This window comes from Pelophylax lessonae (assembly GCF_965119305.1).
Source record: "Pelophylax lessonae genome assembly, chromosome: 12".
NCBI classification, from domain to species: domain Eukaryota; kingdom Metazoa; phylum Chordata; class Amphibia; order Anura; family Ranidae; genus Pelophylax; species Pelophylax lessonae.
The window spans coordinates 96,555,268-96,579,404 of NC_138779.1; positions in this window are offsets into that span (position 1 = coordinate 96,555,268).

Genomic DNA, 24,137 nt, shown 5'->3' on the forward strand with positions numbered 1-24,137 from the left:
TAGATCTCAGTCTGGGCTTGCTGATCTGCCATTCCAGAGCATCAAACAGAGTGCAATGTAGAGGGACTACTTGTAAAGTTGGAGTTGTAGGAGAGATAAAGAGCTGCATAAGCCAATGTCTCCTCTGTAGTACTGGATCCTGTCCCATGCCAAGTTATTCCAACTGCACTCCACCTCTTATCCCGGCTAATGGTCTCCAGAGTGGTGCCAGCAGCAGGAAAGACGAGATCTTCAGGTTAGTGTGAAGCAATACCCTGAACATAATAGTATAGGGCTTCTTTCAAACTGATGTGCTGGGGTTTGCCCACACCGAGGGTGCAGTGCAGTGTACCTGCAGCTTTCCTGCGTGTTTGCTGTGCTTAGCCATAGACTTCTATTAAAGTGTGGTGCACTTTCGGAAAGCGAGTTTTGGTGTGCTGGCAAAGGCGCAGCTAGCCCAGAAAAGTTGCAAGTGCACTGCGCTACACCCGCGGTGTGGGTAAACCCCAGCTTGTGTGACAGCAGCCTTATAGGGTTCATTTACATTTGCAGTTTGAGGGGTGGTAAAACCCCATAGTTAAGATGTGTTTTTATCACCCCTGCCCCAACTGCACCCCCTTTAGCTGCAGTTGCCAGGGGTGTACATGCCCTATTATGGTTGGTGGGTGTAGCACCTGCCAAGCATGACCCATTCAAGTGAATAAGACTACTCAGCAAGTGCCCTACAACCTTGTCAGTACAGAAAAACAAGGGGTTAAAGCAGGCAGAGTTGGGTTGCTTTCTCACCACCTGCTTTAACCCCTTAAACATTTACTTGAATGGGTCACGATTGGCAGGCACCACCACCACCAAAAGCAACAGGGGGTTTATTTCCTGCTGTGGCATGTGTACACCTTTAGCTGCTGCCTCAGCAGCTAAAGGGGGTAGGGATTGGGGGCAGTAAACTCAACCAAAGGGTTTTACCACTCCCCAACTTTATGTGTGAACAAGCCCTAAGGGTGCCGCTACAGAATACAACTAAGGTCTTATTCAAAAGTACAGCAGGCAAGGCTGAACCTCTGAAAAGTGATCCAAGTGTGTTTGACAGGTGGTGAGCAGACTATATATTGCCTCCTCACCACCTGATTTAAACCCATGACTGCCGTTCAATGCATGCGATTGAGACAAATTAGGATGACAAGTAGAGGTTCAATTCAGGTTTGAGGAGGCGACACTGGGCATCACTGTGCCCAGTGATCTTTGACTTCTCCCATGTTGTTCAGGTAGATCTCCACCTCATTAAGGTTGCCTACCCCTGTTTTATAACCTATCAGGGCCGCTTCATCAGGCTCTTGTGATGTGACATAAGCCTGATGAAGGGGCTCTGCGAAACACTGTACTGCTGTGATATGACGCTTTTGATATTCAAATGAAAAAAAATGATATGACCTAAGGTGTGTTGATGACAAAATTTTCACATTATACACAAGCCTCTAGTATTACATGCTCTACTCTTTTATATCATTGCCTAGACAAAACAAGCAATATATTCTGCATCTCTGGGGTGGAAGCACATTTTTATAATTTAATAATTGCCCAGAATTAATTTATGTAATGGATTCTGCAACAGGGAGATCTCCCTTCCATAATGACAAACTCCATTATTGTTTACATGGGTTTTTTTTCTTTCCAAAGCTTAGTTTACATCTTTTGTGGCAACAATCTTTTCTCTCTGGCTGTACCTTCCAAGTAATGTTCCATAAAGTCAAGCTAGCTTACTCATTGAAGTCAGCCAGTTCATTGCTGACTTGCAAAGTAGCAGTTGGAATTTCCCAACATTTCCAGCTATGCTATAAATATAAATATCTTTCTTTCTAATAATCACCTTAAATAGTTACATATTGATACAAGGATATTATTAGAAACCTGCTGTAATGTACTCCCATTCATTCCCAATTATGCCTACGAGCCCTTTAACCACTCTACGACCGCTCACAGTAATACTACTGCGGCAGAGTGGTTCGTTATCGTCCAGCCACGTAGTATTAACGTGATTGGACACTCCCCCTTCTGGGCGGCGCTTGCGCGCCGCCGGAGGCTCGCTCCCGCTGTTTTCATTCACAGCGGGAGTCGGGCCAGGGGAGGAGCAGCGGCGATCGCCGCTGCTCTTACCCGATCGTCGGGGATCGAGTCTGGAGATCCGCCCGCTGTGTGTAAACACAGCGGGCGGATCTCCATAGTGACAGGGAGTGACAGATCGGACTGTTCAGCATAACTGGACATCCGATCTGTCCATGTCTCACACAGTCACCTCCCCCCCTACACGTCAGTAAGCACCAGGCATACATTAACCCCTCCCTCTCCAATAAAATTAACCCCTTCCCTGCCAGTGTCATTTTTACAGTAACAGTGCATATTTATAGCACTGATTACTGCAGTAATGTCACTGGTACCCCCAAAAGTGTCAAAAATGTCAGTCAGGGGTCCGGTCTGTCCGCCGCAATGTCGCAGTCCCGCAAAAAAAAATCGCAGATCGCCGCCATTACGCGTTAAAAAAAAAACACCAAAAATGACAGAAATCTTTCCCTTTGTTAGTAAACGCAATAACTTTTGCGCAAACCAATCAAAATACGCTTATTGCGATTTTTTTTACCAAACATATGTAGCATAAAACAAATTGGCCAAAAATTTTTAAAAAAATTGGTTTTTACATCTTTTTTGGGGGGAATTTCATATAAAAAAATGTTAAAAATATTGTTATTTTTTCAAAATAAACGCTATTTTTTTGTTTATAGCGCAAAAAGTAAAAATCGCACAGGTGATCAAATACCACCAAAAGAAAGCTCTGTTTGTGGGAAAAAAAGGACGTAAATTTAGTTTGGGTACGGCGTCGCACGACCGCGCAATTGTCAGTTGAAGTCGCACAGCGCCGAATCGCAAAAAGTGGCCTGGACGGAAGACAGCAAAATCCTCCGGTGGTAAAGTGGTTAAAGTAAACCTGTTCCAGGACAATAATGTAGGCTGCCCTTGCCCACCTCTGGAAAATGTATTTTCTTGCTGTGTCTGGGTTCAATACATTCTAAGTCACTGACGCAAGCAGATTATAAAGTCAGATTGAGATCAGAGTTTCTGATCTGCATACCTGTCCTGGGTCAGCCAGGCAACTAGCAGTTTCATAAAAAGAGGCCAGCAATCGCATATTTCTCTTAAGAACATATTTCTTTAAGAACATCTTGTCCTTTATGCTTCCTACATGTTTAGCCATCATCACTGAATTACATTTCTCTGGCTATTGTCTAGACCAGTGGTCCTCAACTCCAGTCCTCGGGGCCCACTAACAGGCCAGGTTTGCAAGATAACTAAACTAACAGGTGATCTAATTTGCTGCTCAGTAATTGCAGTATTCTAGTCTGCATCTCCCCAAGGTAATACTTCAAATCTGCCCTGTTAGTGGGCCCCGAGGACCGGGGTTGAGGACCACTGGTCTAGACTACACCTGGACTTACTTAGTGGATAGCCCAGGCTCCCACTGGTGTCATTCAGCAGTAGCGATGAGCTTAGGTTCGGACTGAACACAAGTTTAGAACCATGACTGTTCATTAATCAAAACTGTCACGATCAGGGGTCAGGCTCGAAGACCAGTAGCTATAGCAGTAGAAGCTCACACAGGAACCAGCAGGATAGGAACACAGGAAGTCCACCCTGGCAGATGACGCAGGCTCAACTGAGGTGCGGAATCTAAGTACTAACCAGTGTTTGCCAGAGCTCCTGATGGTGCAGATGGATTTTGCTGCGTGTCAGGATCACCATACCAGGAGGTGAGCAAGCCAGGGCCCAGTAGCAGGTAGGGATTAGGCAGAAGTATAGTCAAGGAGTAGCCAAAGGTCAGTAACGAGTAGTAGCAGGTTGGAATTAACCCGAAGCATAGTTGAGGAACAAGCCAAATGTCGATAACGAATGGTAGTGAAGATACGGACGACAGCAGGAGAGACAAGGGAGATATTGGCTGGAGAAGGCACAATATTCTGGCAACCAGGAAGTGCAGAGACATGGCTTAAATCAGGAAGTTCATGGGAGGAGCAAAGGGTTCAAGGTTCAAGGCAATTAAGATTCGCAGCAGGATCTTTCAAGGATATGTCCAGGGAGCTGTCCGGCATTTCAGGTGACTCAGGAAGTAGAGACATTGCCAGACACAGTGGAGGTCCTAGGTTCAATGCCGGGTCCTGACATCTGGTGTGTGGTCTAACACCAGAACAATTACCTATTTAGTGGGAGCTGAACATCATGTAAAATAGCTGCATTACTTCCTCTGTTATACATAATAGCTTCCCACTGTCAATGGTTGTTAAGGATGCCGGTGGGTGTAGGCACCCTTGAATCCTTATCAACCAGTGAGGGGATCCTTGGCCATGTAATCAAAGGATACAGGGTTAAAAAAAAACTGTGAGTGTCCTCTCCAATTCATATTAGGCCTGGTATGAATTTTAAGGGCGACTGCATGCAAAAATCTAGGGAAAAAAGCATAGGGTACTAGACCCTTATCCAGCATACAGCCTGGCAGACAAAAAAGGGGGGGGGGGGGGTTGATGATGCCAAAAGGTAATTTCCCTACAACCCTGACCCGGTGATTGTGGGGGACTTGGCAGGGGACTAATGCGCGTGCGTGTTTGCTGTTAACCGTATACCCCTGTATGTTGTGGTCTTTAAGGTGCCCATCTAATAGCTTTTTGAAACTATCGATGCTCCCTGCTGATACGACTGCCTGTGGAAGCGAATTCCACATGTTCTGACAGTGAAGAACCCCTTATGTATTTTAAGGTTAAACCGTTTTTTATCTAGTTTTAGTAAGTGGCCACGTGTCTTATTGTATTCCCTTTCTCTAAAAAGTTTGTTTCTTATGCTAGGGTCGCCAGTACAGTATTTGTACATTGATATCATATCCCCCCTCAATCGTCTCTTCCCCAGAGAGAATAAGTTCAGTGCTTGTAGTCTTTCCTCATAGCCGATGCCCTCCATTCCCCTAATTATTTTTGTTGCCCTTCTCTGGACTCTCTCCAGTTCCAGCACATCCTTCCTGAGGACTGGTGCCCAGAACTGGACAGCATACTCCAGATGCGGCCGGACCAGAGTATAGGGGGCTCCCAGATACTACCCTTGTCATGCGAATAAGTAAGGGGTACATAGTATCCATACATAATCATTTACAGTATTTAAAAAAAATGTAAACAGTAAAAAAACACACAATGTTTTTGACAAATTCTTTAATATAAAAAAAAGTAAAATGTCTCATGTTGTACATCCACCATCATTCACGTCATCCAATAATGTATAATCCTTATTAATCACAATGGCTGACACTTGCCGAAAGACAAAAAGTATGGCTGGTGCTTAGCTTCACTTCCACCAAATAACAGGTCTGGCCAGATGACAGTTCATATATTCAAAGGGTGACATAACTGACTGAATACAGATATCTAGGTGACATTATGCGCCAAATATGGTCTTGTCCATAAAATAAGGAAGTCATTTTCCTGAACACCACTGGGAAGTGGCCCTTCTTCAGCTATAACCTATGTAAGGGGCTCTTCTCCATTTACCACTAACATAAAGGATCTCTTCTCTCCTAAGCAGCAATGTAAGGTGGGTCTTCTTAACTGACCACCAATGTAAAAAGACTCTTCTTTACTCATTACCAATGAAATGGTGGTCAGTGGAAAAAGGGCCACTTACATTGATGGTCAATAAAAAAAGAGAGAATGTTTCCCTTCCCTACTTCTGGTTATTGGTTACTTGAGAAAAGAAGTGCCACCGTATATTGTTGGATAGCAGAGAAGGACATCTTTAATCGATTAATTCTCATTAGAAAAGAATACTCTTATATTGGTACTATATTGGTAACCTAAAAAGGTTCAACTTGCATTTGTGGTCAGTAAAAAAGAATCCCCTTACTTTAGTAGTGTCTACACCTAATTACCTCTAAACCTAAAATATAACAAACATCAATACAGTGTAATAAAAATGTGTAAAAGTCCCAAATTGCAACAAATATATCAACAAAAATGACAATCTTCCTAAACACAGTGAAATGTGAAAAGTCAACATTTCAATACTATTCGAGTTAGACATGATCAATTATTTACCATATAATAGAGATCTAAGAGCCTGGTTTGGATTAGGGGGACCCCCATGCTGATTTTTTTTCCAATTAAATTTGTGTTGTTACACCCTCTTGTGGCAGGCAGCACAACTCCCCACAAACCCCCCCCCCCCACAAAGCTACGTATAGTTCCCTGGACACAATTAAGAGCTACCCCCTCACTTTCTAAATGAAGTGGATTTGAAAATGTTGTTGCAAAGCAAACAAGGATTAGAAGTAGTTAGCAACTAGTTGATTTTAGTTTTTTTAGGTTTACAAGCTCTGTACAATCTCCTTTAGATTTACCAAAACTATATAATGGGAGGACATACCAGCTATCTGTTCACTCTGTATTCAACCATGCAGGCCCTTGCACTACATAATTGATGGAAGATCTAAAGGAGATTGGTTGCACAGACTGTATAGTATATGCTGATTGCTGAGCTTTACAGAACCCAGGACACGCTTCTCCTGTTTTCAATACTATAGCTCTATCCATATACAGTATAACAAAGGTTGGATTGATAGCACACCTACCAGTGGCGGCCGGCCGATAGGGGGCGCAGGGGCGCCGCCCCCCCCCCCGAAAAAAAGCAGGAAAAAAAAAAGATTAAAAAAAAAAGTAAATTTTTAGCCCACTAGGGGCGCCAGACCTACTGGTGGGTATGGGGGGGGGGGGGTGGGGTTTTGCCTCCCACGTGAGGCAGACAGAGATGCCGATTGGTGGCCTTCTGGGGGTTATCAGGGCGCAGAGCAATGCGCCACGAAACTCCCCACTTTACTGGGCTCCTGGCTGTGATTGGTCCAGACTCCAGCCTGGACCAATCACAGGAGGACATCCCGGGACGGTCCTGTGGTCACGTGACGCATTGGGGGCGGTGCACCGCCCCGGCGTCACATCCTTGCCGTTCCCGTCCGCAGACTGAGGAGAGACGCACCTGCGACCGCATGTGGAGTAGTGACTGACTGCTGCTGTGAGACTCAGGATGTCCGTGGCAGAAAGACTGCAGTGCTGTTCGCGTGAGTGCACTCGTCGGCTCGCAGTCATCCTCATTCGGCATCCAGGCCCCAGACTTACCCGCCTCGCCTCCTCCCAGATGAATTTCTGGATCGGATTCGGAGCCTCCTGTCCTGTGACTGTCCTCCTCTTCCTGCTAACACCTGGACCTGGTAAGCAAATTGCAGCAATTCAAAGGCAATCAATCGGGCGAGCTAGCTTGAGCAAAACGGAACGGCACAGCACAGACCAGTCATCATGACATGAGAGAGAGACCACCAGACCAGTTTATTAAAAAAGACAACAAGACTACACTACAACAAACCCAAAACTGCCTGCTTCTTATCTGGCTGGCCTGGCTCCATCCTGAGGCATGATTACTAGTTGTAGTACTCTCTCATGTAGTCTCTCATGTCATGACTGGTCTGTAGTAATCATGCCTCAGGATGGAGGCCTCTGGTGGTCTCTCAGAGGCATGTATACTGGTCACTGCATTGAAAGGGGGCATTTATACTGATCACTATATTGAAAGAGGCATGTATGCTGGTCACTGCATTGAAAGGGGGCCTGTACGCTTGTCACTGCATTGAAAGGGGGCATGTACGCGTGTCACTGCATTGAAAGGGGGCATGTACGCTTGTCACTGCATTGAAAGGGGGCATGTATACTGGTCACTACATTAAAAGCGGAATGTACGCTGGTCACTACATTGAAAGGGGGCCTGTATACTGGTCACTACATTGAAAGGGGGCATGTACGCTGGGCACTACATTGAAAGAGGGCATGTACGCTGGTCACTACATTGAAAGGGGGCCTGTATACTGGTCACTACATTGAAAGGGGGCCTGTACGCTGGTCACTACATTGAAAGGGGGAACGTACGCTGGTCACTACATTGAAAGGGGGCCTGTATACTGGTCACTACATTAAAGGGGGCCTGTACGCTTGTCACTGCATTGAAATGGGGCATGTATACTGGTCACTACATTGAAAGGGGGCATGTACGCTGGTCACTACATTGAAAGGGGGCATGTACGCTGGTCACTGCATTGAAAGGGGGCCTGTACTGTGGGGTTTGTGTTAGGGGGTCTGTACTGTGGGATTAGTGCTAGGGGGCCTGTACTGTGGGGTTTGTGCTAGGGGCCTGTACTGTGGGATTAGTGCTAGGGGCCTGTACTGTGGGGTTTGTGCTAGGGGGTCTGTACTGTGGGATTAGTGCTAGGGGGCCTGTACTGTGGGGTTTGTGCTAGGGGGTCTGTACTTTGGGGTTTATGCTAGGGGGTCTGTACCGGGGGATTAGTGCTAGGGAGTCTGTACTGTGGGATTAGTGCTAGGGGGCCTGTACTGTGGGGTTTTTGCTAGGGGGCCTGTACTGTGGGGTTTGTGCTAGGGGGTCTGTACTGTGGGGTTTGTGCAAAGGGACCTGTACTGTGGGGTTTGTGCAAAGGGACCTGTACTGTGGGGTTTGTGTAAAGGGACCTGTACTGTGGGATTAGTGCTTGGGGGCCTGTACTGTGGGGTTTGTGCTAGGGAGTCTGTACTGTGGGGTTTGTGCTAGGGGGTCTGTACTGGGGGATTAGTGCTAGGGGGTCTGTACTGGGGGATTAGTGCTAGGGAGTCTGTACTGTGGGATTAGTGCTAGGGGGCCTGTACTGTGGGGTTTGTGCTAGGGGGTCTGTACTGTGGGGTTTGTGCTAGGGGGCATGTACTTTGGGGTTTGTGCTAGGGGGCATGTACTGCGGGGTTTGTGCTAGGGGGTCTGTACTGTGGGGTTTGTGCTAGGGGGTCTGTACTGTGGGGTTTGTGCTAAGGGGCCTGTACTGTGGGGCTTGTGCTAGGGGGTCTGTACTGTGGGGTTTGTGCTAAGGGGTCTGTACTGTGGAGTTTGTGCTAGGGGGTCTGTACTGTGGGGTTTGTGCCACTCTCAGTCAGTGTATCCCATAATAGGGTGTCTCTCACAGTATATCCCATAATAGGGCCCCTGTTCCCTATTATGGGATATACTAGTACTGATGGACCCCTTAATATGTGATATATTGGGAGAATTTGTTCACACAAGCAAAATACAGGGGACAAAATGGGTGGATTCTATAAGGGGTGGGGCTTCTGAGTAATGGGAGGGGTTACCATAGAAGGGCGGGGTCTTGCGCCCCCCATCTTAAAACTTCACCAGCCGCCACTGACACCTACACCCACCCAGTAAAGGATACACCCACCAGTGCAATTAATTCTGTCTCTTCATGTATGCCTCAAATACTCACCACTGTTGATCAGGAACACACACTCTTGGCAAATGAAAGAATGCATCAGCTATATAATCAAATGTATCTGTGCAGTGTATAATGGAAAAAATCAAATGTCCATGCCTCTGGCTATGGTCAGTGATACCAAAAACAAAACAATTCAAATTGTAATTTGTTTGGCATGTGGAGAGTACAAAGCAGGAAATGTAAACTTTGTAAAGGGCTGCTTCACACAAATTGTTGACAAGCACATTTGTCATCAGCATCCAACATTTTAATATGGGTGTAGGATCACACTATACTTATAAATCCATATCTGACCAAAAAAAAAAACTGTTATAGATTTGGTGTAAAACCCACACTCGGTTTATTTATGTCATTTCTTTTGTTTTCATTATGTAAAACCCATCAGAAATATAATACCTTGTGAAAAAGAAGCTATAACACCACAACAGAGGAAGAACCTCTAAAGCAGATAGTGGCATGCTTGGGATTCGAACCAATGACCCCAGTGGTGCACATTTCTCCTGGTGTTCCCCAGAAGAAGTTCCGAGAAGTGACGAAACGTGTAGGCCTGCGGCGTACCGGAAGCGATGTACGGACGAGCTCACCGCTCGTAGATGTAATACTTCTGATACTGTGTACTAAAAAGTGAGTACTCCTGTATTTATATTTTAATAAACCTTTTAAACGGGATTACACTATGGAGTCTGTCTATCATCTCATCCATACATAAAACCCAGCGATCTGCATAACCATAAAAGAAGAAAAACCAGACGCTACCAAACACTGACCTAGAAGCATTAAGGACCAAGGACCAGCAGCTAAAGAGCCACTATTTGCGGTTACCTTACAGCGGTAAGGTGAGCTGCCTGTACACCTTGAGGTGAAACTTGTACTGAAGACTCACCGTGCATGGTGACACAAAAAAGATGGAATTTTTCACCACTTGCTGACTACACTATCAACCTTCCTTTTATTCACAGTGTGTTTTTTGTCACAGGGTGCAGGATTTACCATCTATGTTTTAAACATAACAGTCACCTTTTCATTCACTTCTTAGTTTTATCACCTTGTAATATTAATTCTATTTTGATAATCAGTGTTTTTTTGTGATATACAGCTTTATTGATTTGTACCTATATCGCACAACGCAACACTTTATAAGTATTCGTTTTCATCTGATATAGCTTGGGTATGAGCTAAAATCATGTTTGCCAGCTGTCTGAGGATATATATATACAACCTTCATCATCTTTGATAGAGCGAGAGCCTTCACAACACACAATTCTAGTCAATACAGTAGAAGAAGGCCTTACACTCCTGAAAAATGGCGGATCCTGGAAAACGATCCCTTATCGGGACCTGATACATCTCCACCTCCTTCTCAATCTACTAAATGGCCAGAAGAGGAATTGGGATGACGGCCAAATACCCTCTCAGTTCATAACCTGCAGCTTCAGGCTACGGTGACCGTTTAGTGCTCACAATATTTGTTTTCTTGTACTTACTATACCTTGTTAACACCCCCCAATTAGCGGATACTTATCTGCTCAGATTCCTCGCGGATCGTCCTTTTTTTACCCACTGCTTCTGCATGTTGATCTCTACCACGAAACAGTGCAGCTGCAAAATTTTCTTTGGATCTTTTTTTTTTCTGTTTTCTGTCTGTTTTTAAAAAAGTGTCTTGTTAGCTACTTATTCAACTAACCTTGTTTGTGCTGAGACCCGTTCCATACTACTTATTGCCTTACAACGCCAGCATGATGTTCAAAGTTGTTTCCTTTAATGTTAAGGGACTTGCCTTCAGGGAGATATTCTCTGTCTCCCGTAGAGTCACCTAAGCCTCAACAGCCCTCCCAAGATATCCCATAAGAACTTTCCACACAAATTTCAAGCCAACGCCATTTCCAAGAAAAGAGGAGTGCTCATCGGTATAAAAGATACGGTAGCATTTAAGTTAATCTCAAAGGAGGTCGACAATCAGGGCCGTTTTAAAATTTTAAGATGCGACTTGAACAACAAACTGTATACTCTGGTGAATGTCTACCTGCTTAACAGCAGACCTCTAACGTTCCTCAAAAAGATCTGGGAAAAGGTTCAACAACATACCCATGGGAAGACAATTTTACGTGGAGCCTTTAATGCCATTCCAGTTAGAGCCCTCGACGTGTTGGACCCCCACCCAAAACCGATTTGGCAGATGTATTAAAAAGTTAATGACATTACATGGTCAGACCATGCGCCTGTATCTATCACTGTAAAGGGAGAGGTTATTGAAACCAGAGCTAATCGCCGATGCAATGATGTCCATTTAATATCAATCCCAGACAATAAAGTTAAAGTGCAAAATCACATCTGGAAATTTTTTGCAATGGACAAACATTCGGTGTCAGACCCCTTTGCCTTGTGGAACTCACACAAGACATACATGCGGGGTATCCTTCTCAAAATGAGTTTGATGGCGAAAAAGTCCAGGACGCAGAAGCTTAACCATCTGATACATACTATTCAAACTTTGGAGAAAGCTAACAAACAACAGGCCTCAGTGATACTAGCTCTCAGCTGTTTACTGCTAGGCAGAAACAGAAACTGAGATTACTTCTTATTTTGCAACATGATCGACACTTTAGGATGCTGAAATCCAATCACTATTGTAATGGCAACAAAGCAGCCAGAATGCTAGCTTGCCAAATTAAAGACAAAATCTATAAACAAAGAGTAGCTCTTCTCAAACATCCTTCTTCTAATACCAAACTCACTAATCCTAAATAATTTGCAGATGTGTTTAGTGACTATTATGCCACTCTATATAATTTACTAAAAGACCCAGTGAATTTCCAGCCTACACCAAAGATTATAGACAAATTTGTGTACTCTCTATCTCTTCCAAAGCTGTCTCAGGAGACATTATCGTCACTAAACCAACCCTTTACTGAGGCGAAGATAGAAAGAATGATCAAATCCCTGCCACAGAATAAGTCACCAGGCCCAGACGGCTTTTCAGCCGAATACATTAAAATGTTCCCAAACCAGCTTTCTCCATTTATGGGTAAGATCTTTAATGCAGCTGTGTCCTCTGTCTCCTTTCCACCAGAGATGTTATCAACAACCATAGTTGCATTGCCTAAACCAGGGAAAGAACCGGGCTCACCCCAGAATTTTTGCCCAATTTCGCTACTCAGTGTAGACCTGAAAATATATGCAAAACCATTGGCCTCCAGAATGGCACAATTTATCCCTAATCTTATCAAAGCAGACCAGGTTGGATTTATTCCGGGTAGACAGCCCCCTGGCGCCACTAGGCACATCCTACATTTATAGCATCATGCAGAAATCACAGGCACACCCTCTCTGTTTCTTACATTGGATGCAGAGAAGGCCTTTGACAAGATACACTGGGGTTACCTGTCAAAGGTACTGGATAAATTTGGCTTTTCCGTGCCCTGGATGTATCCATGCGGCAATTTCTGCGTTATATATACCAAGCCCTCTGCATTTGTCTTTGTTGATGGTATGTTCTCGACAGTCTTCTCAATTACCAATGGTACGAGACAAGGGTGCCCTTATCGCTGTTGATTTTTGTCCTTTCATCTAACCATTGGCTGAAAATTTGCATACTGACCCGCAAATTAAAGGAATGTCTGTTCACGGAAAAACATATACTATTTCAGTATTCACCAATGACGTTATATTAACTTTATCCCAACTGGCTCTTTCACTACGCAGGGCTTATGAAATCCTCAAACAGTTTAATAAGGTTTCCTATTACAAAGTAAATGCCACCAAATCCAATATACTAAGGGCTAACATTAGCGACGAATTAAAGACGCACTTACAGAATACCCTCCCCTTTTCCCTGGGTGCAGGGTTCCATTAAATATTTGGGTATCAATGTCACCACTCCTTTAATCCAATTTATATGCTGCATACTATGCCCCCCTCATAGACTCAGTACACAGAGAATTAGAAAGAATAAAAAAAGTACTATCTTTCTTGGGCAGGCAGGCTTGCCTCATTTAAAATGGCTCTACTCCCTCGAATTTTATATTATTTTAGAACCTTGCCCATCTGTATCCCCAAAATTTTTTTCCACCTGATGCAGGCAGATCTCTCCAAATTTGTATGGTTAGGTAAAAAAATTAGATGTTCAGCGTATATACTAAGATGACATAAAAAAGCTGGGGGAACGGGGACTCCCATCCTAAGGACTACTACATGGCCGCTATATTAGATCAGTTAAAATATTGTTGGATCTCCTCCCCATATATCAAGCCCTGGTGCGATTTAGAATGAGATACACACTGGGTAGCCTGAAAAACCTACTTATAGCAGCCTTAACTAATCACACTGTGCACTACAGGGCACACCCGCTTATAGAAGTGACAGTATCAGCATTGACATATTTTCATAAGAATAGCAAAATGTCCTCACAAACATCCCATATGTCGATACCCATTGAGGTCCTTCAAATCGTTATACTGAATTTATCCCTCAAACAATAGATGAATCAGGGGATTCACACCACAGATGACAAAATATTTGATGGCAAACTTATATCATTTGAAAACCTACAGTCTAAATTTTAAGTATTTCCCCAAGATTTCCTAACATACGCGCAATTAACTTTGTATCTTAGAAACTATCCCTTACTCAAATTGTATATTTCTAAATCGATCTGGGCATTCTGGAACTCCATCTCCAAAAACGTCAAGGGTATCTCCCTGTTTTATTTAGAACTAGGTTAAAAAATGCAGTTGGTAAAAAGCCCCCCTCTGATAAAATGAGAAACTGGATTGCAGAAATCCTATACAGAAAAGCAGTGGCAGACAGCCATCCTCTACAATTATACCCACTCAAAATGTGTGACCCACTGGGAAATGAGCCAAAAGATCCACCTCAGGTGCTATCTTACCCCCTACTTTACAACTAAATTCCATAAGGGGGAAGAACCTTTATGTTGGAGAGGCTGTAGTATAGTGGGAACTTTGTCCCACATGTTATGGACCTGTCTCCACATTCTGAGTTTCTGGAACACAGTATTTAGACTTATTGCAGAAGTGACAGGAGTACTGGTGAAAGCAAACGTAGAACAAGCAATGGGAATAATAGGCTAGGATTGGACTTAGCTCTAAAACTTAAATATAATAAAAAATACTGACTCAATATTGGCTTAAAAATTGGCCACGGCCGTTTATTATTGGTTAAAAAACATCAATAAATAATAAATAATAAAGACTGAAATAATTGTCAAAACATCCACAGACAGCCTAGCCATAAAAAGCTCAGGCTGCATCATAAATATCAAATTTCTTTATTATTAAAATTAACTCCCAGCCTAGCCATAAAAAGCTCAGGCTGCACCATAACATTAACTTCCTTATCATGAAAGGAAACAAACCCAGCCTAGCCATAAACAGCACAGGCTGTATTCAAAATATATAACACTGTCTTTATTATTATAACAATTCTCCATTCTAAAACAATAGTCCACCTTTTGCATAATTGCAAGGGTGACATACCACATAAAAAACAGCCGCGACATAAGGGGAGGGGGGGGGTGGGGAGACGAACACTGGAATTTTCTTGAGGTGAATGAGCCCCTCAGAGACCTCACTGCCCTTAAATAGGCTCTCCAGACCTTCCAGAACTTTCCCTGACCTTAACCTATCACCTGCCAGGATCTCCTAATCCCACCTCCTGGAGCTATCTCCAGGCAGGGTCCCGCTCTTTTCCTGAGGTAAAAATCCTAACCTAGTTCCCTCCAAATTCTGACTAAAACTACCAGTGTTTTCCCTGCCATTTTCCCATGAGGAAAAAGGGGGCATATAAAATGCCCCTTTTTCCTTTCATGGGAATAATAGGCTAGGATTTGACTTAGCTCTAAAACTTAAATATAATAAAAAATACTCACTCAATATTGGCTTAAAAATTGGCCGCGGCCGTTTATTATTGGTTAAAAAACATCAATAAATAATAAAGACTGAAATAATTGTCAAAACATCCACAGACAGCCTAGCCATAAAAAGCTCAGGCTGCATCATAAATATCAAATTTCTTTATTATTAAAATTAACTCCCATACGACAGAAGAGGGGGGGGGGGAAGAAAAGCAACCAACCTCTTCTGTCCCTACCCCACAACCGCGGCCATTTCAATACAAGAACTTAAATCTGAATTAAAAATATTTAGCCCTATATCGGACAGGTGAACCCCATCAAATCTATAGAGGCCTTCTGAACCGTTCTCCAATTCCATATGTCTGAATGACAAAATGCCTATCCTTCTAAGCAACTTCGCTACAGCCCTATTCGTTCTTTTTCTCATCTTCTCAAAAGGACGCAGAGACGGGGAGACCAACCATCTCAATCTCTGCACTACTTCTGAAAAGATCACTACAGACCTGGGAAATGCTAAACTAAAATTATAAAGATCATCCCTAATCCTGAAAATAAGGTCCAACGTTTTTACTTGGCCTAAATCGTTTCCCCCAAGGTGTACTATGAAAAAATCTGGGGAAGGAAAAAACTGAGACATTCTACCGACCTCAAACCAAAAATCCTCCCAAACCATACCTCGTCTACCGCACCAAAAAACCTTAAATTCTTGTGTGTCCAATCCTAGATTTTCGGTATACACCCTCTGCTTTGCTCGCTGGTGCGCCCAATACACAAAAGAGTGGCCGTGAATCCAGACTACTTTCTGTACTCCTAAAAAAGAAAAAATTTTAACAATTAGGACGAACATATATCTTGTAGCAGTCAGACCTCCACCTACCCATCTTTTTGATGACCGCTGGCTCCAGACCCGCTCTAGCAGCCTCTGTTGCTGCCCCTATCCTAAATGAATGGGAGGTAAATTTCTGTTCACTCAAACCCAACTTTGCAATACACAACTTAAAGACCCTCTCAAATTGATACTTCGTCATCCCAGCCCCTGACTCATGGACAAAAAGAGGAGCAAAACCACCCATAGGTCTACAATTAATATACAGTGGGTACGGAAAGTATTCAGACCCCCTTAAATTTTTCACTCTTTGTTATATTGCAGCCATTTGCTAAAATCATTTAAGTTCATTCTTCTTCCTCATGAATGTACACATAGCACCCCATACTGACAGAAAAACACAGAATTGTTGACATTGTTGCAGATTTATTAAAAAAGAAAAACTGAAATATCACATGGTCCTGAGTATTCAGACCCTTTGCTGTGACACTCATATATTTAACTCAGGTGCTTTCCATTTCTTCTGATCATCCTTGAGATGGTTCTACACCTTCATTTGAGTCCAGCTGTGTTTGATTATACTGATTGGACTTGATTAGGAAAGCCACACACCTGTCTATATAAGACCTTCCAGATCACAATGCATGTCAGAGCAAATGAGAATAATGAGGTCAAAGGAACTGCCTGAAGAGCTCAGAGACAGAATTGTGGCAAGGCACAGATCTGGCCAAGGTTACAAAAAGATTTCTGCTGCACTTAAGGTTCCTAAGAGCACAGTGGCCTCCATAATCCTCAAATGGAAGACGTTTGGGATGACCAGAACCCTTCCTAGAGCTGGCCGTCCGGCCAAACTGAGCTATCGGGGGAGAAGAGCCTTGGTGAGAGAGGTAAAGAAGAACCCAAAGATCACTGTGGCTGAGCTCCAGAGATGCAGTCAGGAGATGGGAGAAAGTTGTAGAAAGTCAACCATCACTGCAGCCCTCCACCAGTCGGGGCTTTATGGCAGAGTGGCCCGACGGAAGCCTCTCCTCAGTGTAAGACACATGAAAGCCCGCATGGAGTTTGCTAAAAAACACCTGAAGGACTCCAAGATGGTGAGAAATAAGATTCTCTGGTCTGATGAGACCAAAATAGAACTTTTTGGCCTTAATTCTAAGCGGTATGTGTGGAGAAAACCAGGCACTGCTCATCACCTGTCCAATACAGTCCCAACAGTGAAGCATGGTGGTGGCAGCATCATGCTGTGGGGGTGTTTTTCAGCTGCAGGGACAGGACAACTGGTTGCAATCGAGGGAAAGATGAATGCGGCCAAGTACAGGAATATCCTGGACAAAAACCTTCTCCAGAGTGCTCTGGACCTCAGACTGGGCCGAAGGTTTACCTTCCAACAAGACAATGACCCTAAGCACACAGCTAAAATAACGAAGGAGTGGCTTCACAACAACTCCGTGACTGTTCTTGAATGGCCCAGCCAGAGCCCTGACTTAAACCCAATTGAGCATCTCTGGAGAGACCTAAAAATGGCTGTCCACCAACGTTTACCATCCAACCTGACAGAACTGGAGAGGATCTGCAAGGAGGAATGGCAGAGGATCCCCAAATCCAGGTGTGAAAGACTTGTTGCATCTTTCCCAAAAAGACTCCTGGCTGTATTAGATCAAAAAGGGGCTTCTACTAAATACTGAGAAAAGGGTCTGAATACTTAGGACCATGTGATATTTCAGTTTTTCTTTTTTAATAAATCTGCAACAATGTCAACAATTCTGTGTTTTTCTGTCAGTATGGGGTGCTATGTGTACATTCATGAGGAAGAAGAATGAACTTAAATGATTTTAGCAAATGGCTGCAATATAACAAAGAGTGAAAAATTTAAGGGGGTCTGAATACTTTCCGTACCCAGTGTAAATACCTAACAATTTAACCGGGCAAATTGGAGAATCCCTCAGAGATCTCAAAGTGATCCAGACCCCTTTTCTCAATTGATTAGTCTTGGAACCATCTAATAGAATTCTCACTTCCCTCTGAGTGAATTCCACACCCTCCCGACGAAGGCCAACGACTTCTGAGATCCTCAGTGCAGCAAAAAATGCAATCGAGAAGGCTGCTTGAAAAAGGCTGGCTTCAAATTTAGAATAACAGATCTCCGAAGCAATCTTACACAAATTTGTCACCCAAAATGTCAGGTGTGATTGGCATATGACCGTCTTTCTCAAAATTTTTTCTCCTATAGCCTTTTACCACCTGTTTGACAGAAAAAAATGACAGACATGGTGGTAAGTCATTTAACTTGAAAAAGAACGAGATACCTGCCAGTAGCTTTTGAATATGTGCACAAGAATAACGTGCAACCATTAATTTTTCCAAAAACATCAGGATCAAACCTTCGGAAAAAGCAGACCGCTCTTTTCCAACCTCATCCAGGAAACCCAACCACATTATCCAGGCCGACTGGTACCCAGCCCAAGTGGAGGGAGCAACAGAATCTTTTATAAAGTTAGGAATGCATCTCAAATTAGGGTCCACAAATTTGTTGGGCAAGGAATGCCAGCTGGATCTGCCTCCGGAAGTAGACTGAAAAATCTCTCCATCTGTGAACGAGATAGAGCATCCGCCACGTCATTGTCCTTGCCAGCTATATGTTTTGCCTTCAGCCAGATGTTTAAACTTAGGCATTTAAAAATCAAATATCTCATCAGGGCAATGACGGGCGGAGACTTTGAAGACAAGCAGTTTAGCGCATACATAACTCCTTTATTGTCAGTCCTAACGAGTAGTCGTTTGTTCTTAAACTCTGACCCCCAAATTTCCAGTGCCACCAAAATGGGGAAAAGTTCTAACAGTACAATATTTTTTGTAATTCCTTGAACTTTCCAACTATGTGGCCACGAACCAACACACCAATGTGTGCGCCAAACTGCACCGAACCCATCCGAACCCGCTGCGTCCGTGAACAATAAGAAGTCTTTGTCCAAGACAAAATCTTCCTGAAACAAAGTCCTTCCGTTAAAATGGACCAAAAATTGGGACCATACTAACAAATCTGCCTTCAGCTCAGAAGTGACCCTCAAATGAGCTGAAGGAGATTTCAGACCTGCAATGGCTCCATACAGTCTTCTAAAAAAAAATTTTCCTATGGGCATAACTCGCGTTGCAAAAGCCAACTGTCCCAGAAGAGCTTGCATCTCCCTTAAGCAGACTTTTTTCTTCCGCAGCATTGCTGCCAGTAGCGCCCGCAGCCTATCCACCTTCACAGCAGGTAACCTGAATTCCATAGATATTGTATCTATCGTGATACCCAAAAATTCTATGCAGGTGGTAGGGGCCACTGTTTTTTCCATAGCCAGCGGAACGCCAAAATCCTGACAAACCTGAAAAAACGTTTCCAGCAGCTTCATACAGTTATTACTGTCACTTCTTCCCATAAATAGGAAGTAGTCAAGATAGTGGATCAGGTCATCAGAACCTGAGACCTGACCCTCCACCCACTGTAAGAAAACTGCAAAAGATTCAAAATATCTGCAAGAGATCGAGCAGCCCATCGGCAAATAGCGATCAAAATAACATTTGCTTTGTACACAAAAACCTAAAGAATGGAAACATGAAGGATGAATGGGAAGTAGCCGAAAGGCAGATTGTCAACAGATTGCCAACAACGCCCCAGGATCCAAACGCCTAATTATCAACACTGCATCCTCAAAGGATGCATATGTTACTGAGCAAACCTCGTCAGAGATCTGATCATTCAATGACATCCCTTTCGGATATGACAAGTGGTGAATTAGTCAGAAAGTACCCGGTTCTTTTTTAGGGACAATACCTAACGGAGAAATCCTAAAGTTGGCAAAGGGGGAGCTGAAAACGGTCCTACCATCCTACCTTCCTGAATTTCTTTAGTTATTTTTGACAAAACAACATCCAGGTACCGGTCAACTGAATTTAGGTTGTCAAAAATAGTACAACCAGATCCTGTGAACATAGGCAACATGAAACCAACCTGAAAACCCTCAGTTAGCATGTGAGCTATCTCCCTGTCTGGGAAAAACTGAAGGAATGGGCGCATGTTTGCTAACCTCACTGGGGACTGGGCCTTTTGGAACCAGTGGCTGTTGCATGTTAGCACTGGCCATTTTTCGAAAGCATTTGACAACCGAGTGCGTACCGGCACAGAAAGCACATTCGTGCTTGTACCTGCACACTGAAGCCCACTTGCATTGTCCCTCGTTAAAGTTAAAACACACTCCCTTGCGAAAGGAAGTAGTAGGCTGATTGAGAGTAATAGATTGCTTACCAAAAACTGGCTTTGGTGGAAGGAACAAATTTAACCACAATCCAACATCCTTTACCCCCCATTTCAGTTGTTTGTGTATTGCCAGCTTCTGCCGAAAGGCTTCATCATACGAAAACCACGCAGAGCTGCCAAAATTCTTATAGGCTTCTAAGATGATATCAACATGCTGAAATAAGCCTGTAATTTTCTCAGGGGACTTCTCGCAAAGGACTGCAGCATATATGCAGAACGCCTGCAGCCAATTGTTGAAACTTTTCACAACTGGTCTTCTCCTATCCTCTTCTTTCTCCTCCTTTTTATCACCTTTCAACAAAAATTATTTCGCAGAAGGAAGAAGAGAAAGAAGGTCCACAAATTCCCCCGTCCAAATTTTTTCTTTCAAGGCTAATGGCAAATGGAAGCCCAGGGGGGAAATGTCACAAGTCAAGGCTTCTTTCATACACACCTCGGGAATATTCTGCGATCTGGCCATGTCAAAAGGGGACATTGAAGCATTCTGTTCTACGCTGCAGTTTGCAATATTGCCACAAGATGGCAACCATACGTTACTTACGCTCCTCTGAGCCTGTCTACCACTTTGCAGCTCTTGAACATCCCTACTGAGCTTAGCTAATAGCTCCAGAATGTTAGAGAGGACAGGCAAATTTGACTCACCCTGTCCCATGAGCTGCTCCTCGATCCCGCTTGACGCTTCTAGCACCGGGATGGAGCGACCTCCCATCCGGTCCTCCGGTCCGTCCTCCGCTGCACTGCTGGGCGACTGTCTTCTGGACTGCCGGACCTCCGCTGCTGAGGGGGGCTCTCCTTGACTCGCCGCGCGACTCTCCACCACCGACCTCTGTAGTCGTCCGTGCTTCACGCCGGCGCACAGGAGTACGCCCGGCGCCCTTCGGCGGAAATGACCGCACCGGCGATGGTGACTGACGTCGCCTCGGGGTTCTCTTCCGTTTACCCCGGCCTTCGGACATGATGTCGCCACGACCCGGAACCTCCGTCACCGCCTCCGGCTGTCTTCCGGTATTCATCAATGGCGGCCCACTCGCCTCCGCTTCTCCAGACCGACCCTCATCAACCACCGCGACTCCTTCCGCTCCGGACGTGTTGGGACGAGGTAAGCTCAAGCACTGCCTCACCCAGTCCTCTCCTCCTGCCTCCCCAGCCCGCTCAATAAGCTGCCTAATTAAGCTCATGCTGAAGGGAAGCCAATAAACCAGGTGTATAGGAGACGAACACTGGAATTTTCTTGAGGTGAATGAGCCCCTCAGAGACCTCACTGCCCTTAAATAGGCTCTCCAGACCTTCCAGAACTTTCCCTGACCTTAACCTATCACCTGTCAGGATCTCCTAATCCCACCTCCTGGAGCTATCTCCAGGCAGGGTCCCGCTCTTTTCCTGAGGTAAAAATCCTAACCTAGTTCCCTCCAAATTCTGACTAAAACTACCAGTGTTTTCCCTGCCATTTTCCCATGAGGAAAAAGGGGGCATATAAAATGCCCCTTTTTCCTTTCATTCTCTCCACAAGCATAGATAACTACCCACAACAGCTAAGACCTATAGTGATTAACATTTTAAACATTTTAGCAGTAGCACATCTAATGATCCTTCGAAAATGGATGTCCTCTGCTGTCCCTAGCATGTTAAAAGCCACATGGATGTCGTTCTTTAATACAAACGCATTATGGCATACAAAGATGGGAACCAATACAATTTCCTCAACGTTGGGATCCCTGGTTGTGGTACAAAATGCGGAACCGAAAGCCTAGCCTATCCTCACCTTTTCTTTTTCCTCATATTCTACTACAACATCTGTCTTTTATGGAAATTTACTAATATGTTTGTCTTTACCTTTTTTGATTTGAGTTTATCTTAATTTGCACACTGTGATACAGTTATGTGACATAATGCTTTATGAGTCGCCTAAAAGCCACTAAAGTTTCTGTTTCTGTTACTTTTATGTTCCTATACTATAAAACAATAAAAATAATTTTAAATAAAAACAAGGGCAGAGAATTTAATAGATGGAAAGATGAAAAAAATGACTGAAGAGCCGCTTTAGGAAATTTAGGATTGGGTTTGCTATATGGAAAACAACCCTGCTGTGAAATAGAACAAGGAGGGTTGGATCCTTTCAGTGCACCCATCTACCCAGGGAGGCCGCTGACCTCACTGACTCCGTGCTCCTTTTATTACATGCTGAAAAAAGTATTAGGGAAATCTGAGCCTAAATTAGTGAACAATACCATTTCATTTTTTTAGGTACCACATATACAGTATGCTCAAGTAAGTGCACAGGCAAGGATGTACAGTAAATGTTAAGTAACAGAAACAAATTTCTGCTTAGTCACGGGGCAAAGAAAAACACAGGTCAAGTGATTACTCATCAGTATCTGCTTGCAGAAAAACATGACAATGTACAGAATGTTCAAAGACCATATATGGCTCCTGGTATTGAAGATAATAAATAAAAGGTATGTGGAGTAAAGTTCTTCCCTAAGGCCTCTAGTTATAAAAAAAAAAATGCTTAACAACTAATACCAGTAATGTTTGTAATATGTGTGTAAGGGCTCTTTCAAGCTGGCAGCTGGAGTGGGGGGGAGGAAAAACAGGTGGCTAAGCGGCTGTTTCACTGGACCCTGGCCGTCCACCCAAATCCTTACAATACAGCTGGATGTGGCATTCCTAACTCAGGCTGCAGAGTTTGACAGGCGTCACCGCCTGTCAAAATCACCCATTCAGTTCAATGGGGCCATGCCGCAACTGCAAGCCAAACAATTGGCTCACAGTTGCAGCGCGGTCCCACAATGGAAAATTGTCATTCGACAATTTAAAAAAAAAAAATTAAAAAAAAAGGCATTAGGAGTTGGCAGGTAGTACCTCCTGAACTCCTGTCAGCCGCTGCTATATATGACTTGAGCTCCAGAAGGTTTTACCCCCCTTCCTGACTGGGCCATATTTTGCTATTCAGCCGTGTGCTAAATTGTGTGGTCACTACTGTCAACACTGTACCCGAATAAAACATTTATTATTTTTTTTCACACAAATAGAGCTTTATTTGGTGGTATTTTATCACAACTGGGTTTTTTATTTCTTGCGATATAAACATAAAAATACCAAACATTTTGAAAAAAATATTTTCTAAAACATAACCAATAAAAAAGTTTAAAAAATCTAATTTCTTCATCAATGTAGGCCGAATTGTATTCTGCTACTTGTCTTTAGTAAAGAAAAAAATGTTTATGATAGTTGGTTTGTACAAGAGTTAAAGCGTCTACAAACTATGTTATATATACTGAAATTTACGCAGCTATAGACGCTATACTGTAATGGCCGTAATCAGCAAGTTAAAATGTGACTTTGATAAGGTGGCGAGCAATATGGCGCTAACAGGCACTATCTGGGAGGGTCAATAACCAGTCATTCCAAGTCTTCTGCGAGGTGGGGGAGTCTCCAACATGCGGCCTGCGGCTCCCTGACACCCGCAAGTGCCACTCGATATCCCGGCTGTCTGTGTCAGCTAAGCTGTCAGAATGGAGCCGATGCTTCCTGTATAATTCCAGCTCCATTCGGGCAGTCACAAGCGGAGTGATATCAAATGCACTCCACCTGTGAGGAGACTGAGATAAAGAAAGCATCATGCTTCCTCCAGCGTGGCGCCACTCATTACACTCGCTCCGTTGATTTCATGTGTCTCAAGCCAGTATTTCCCCGCCAGCAGTACCCACAGCAGTACCCTCCAGCAGTACCAGCCAGCAGTACCCACCAGAAGTACTCACCAGCAGTACCTGCCAGC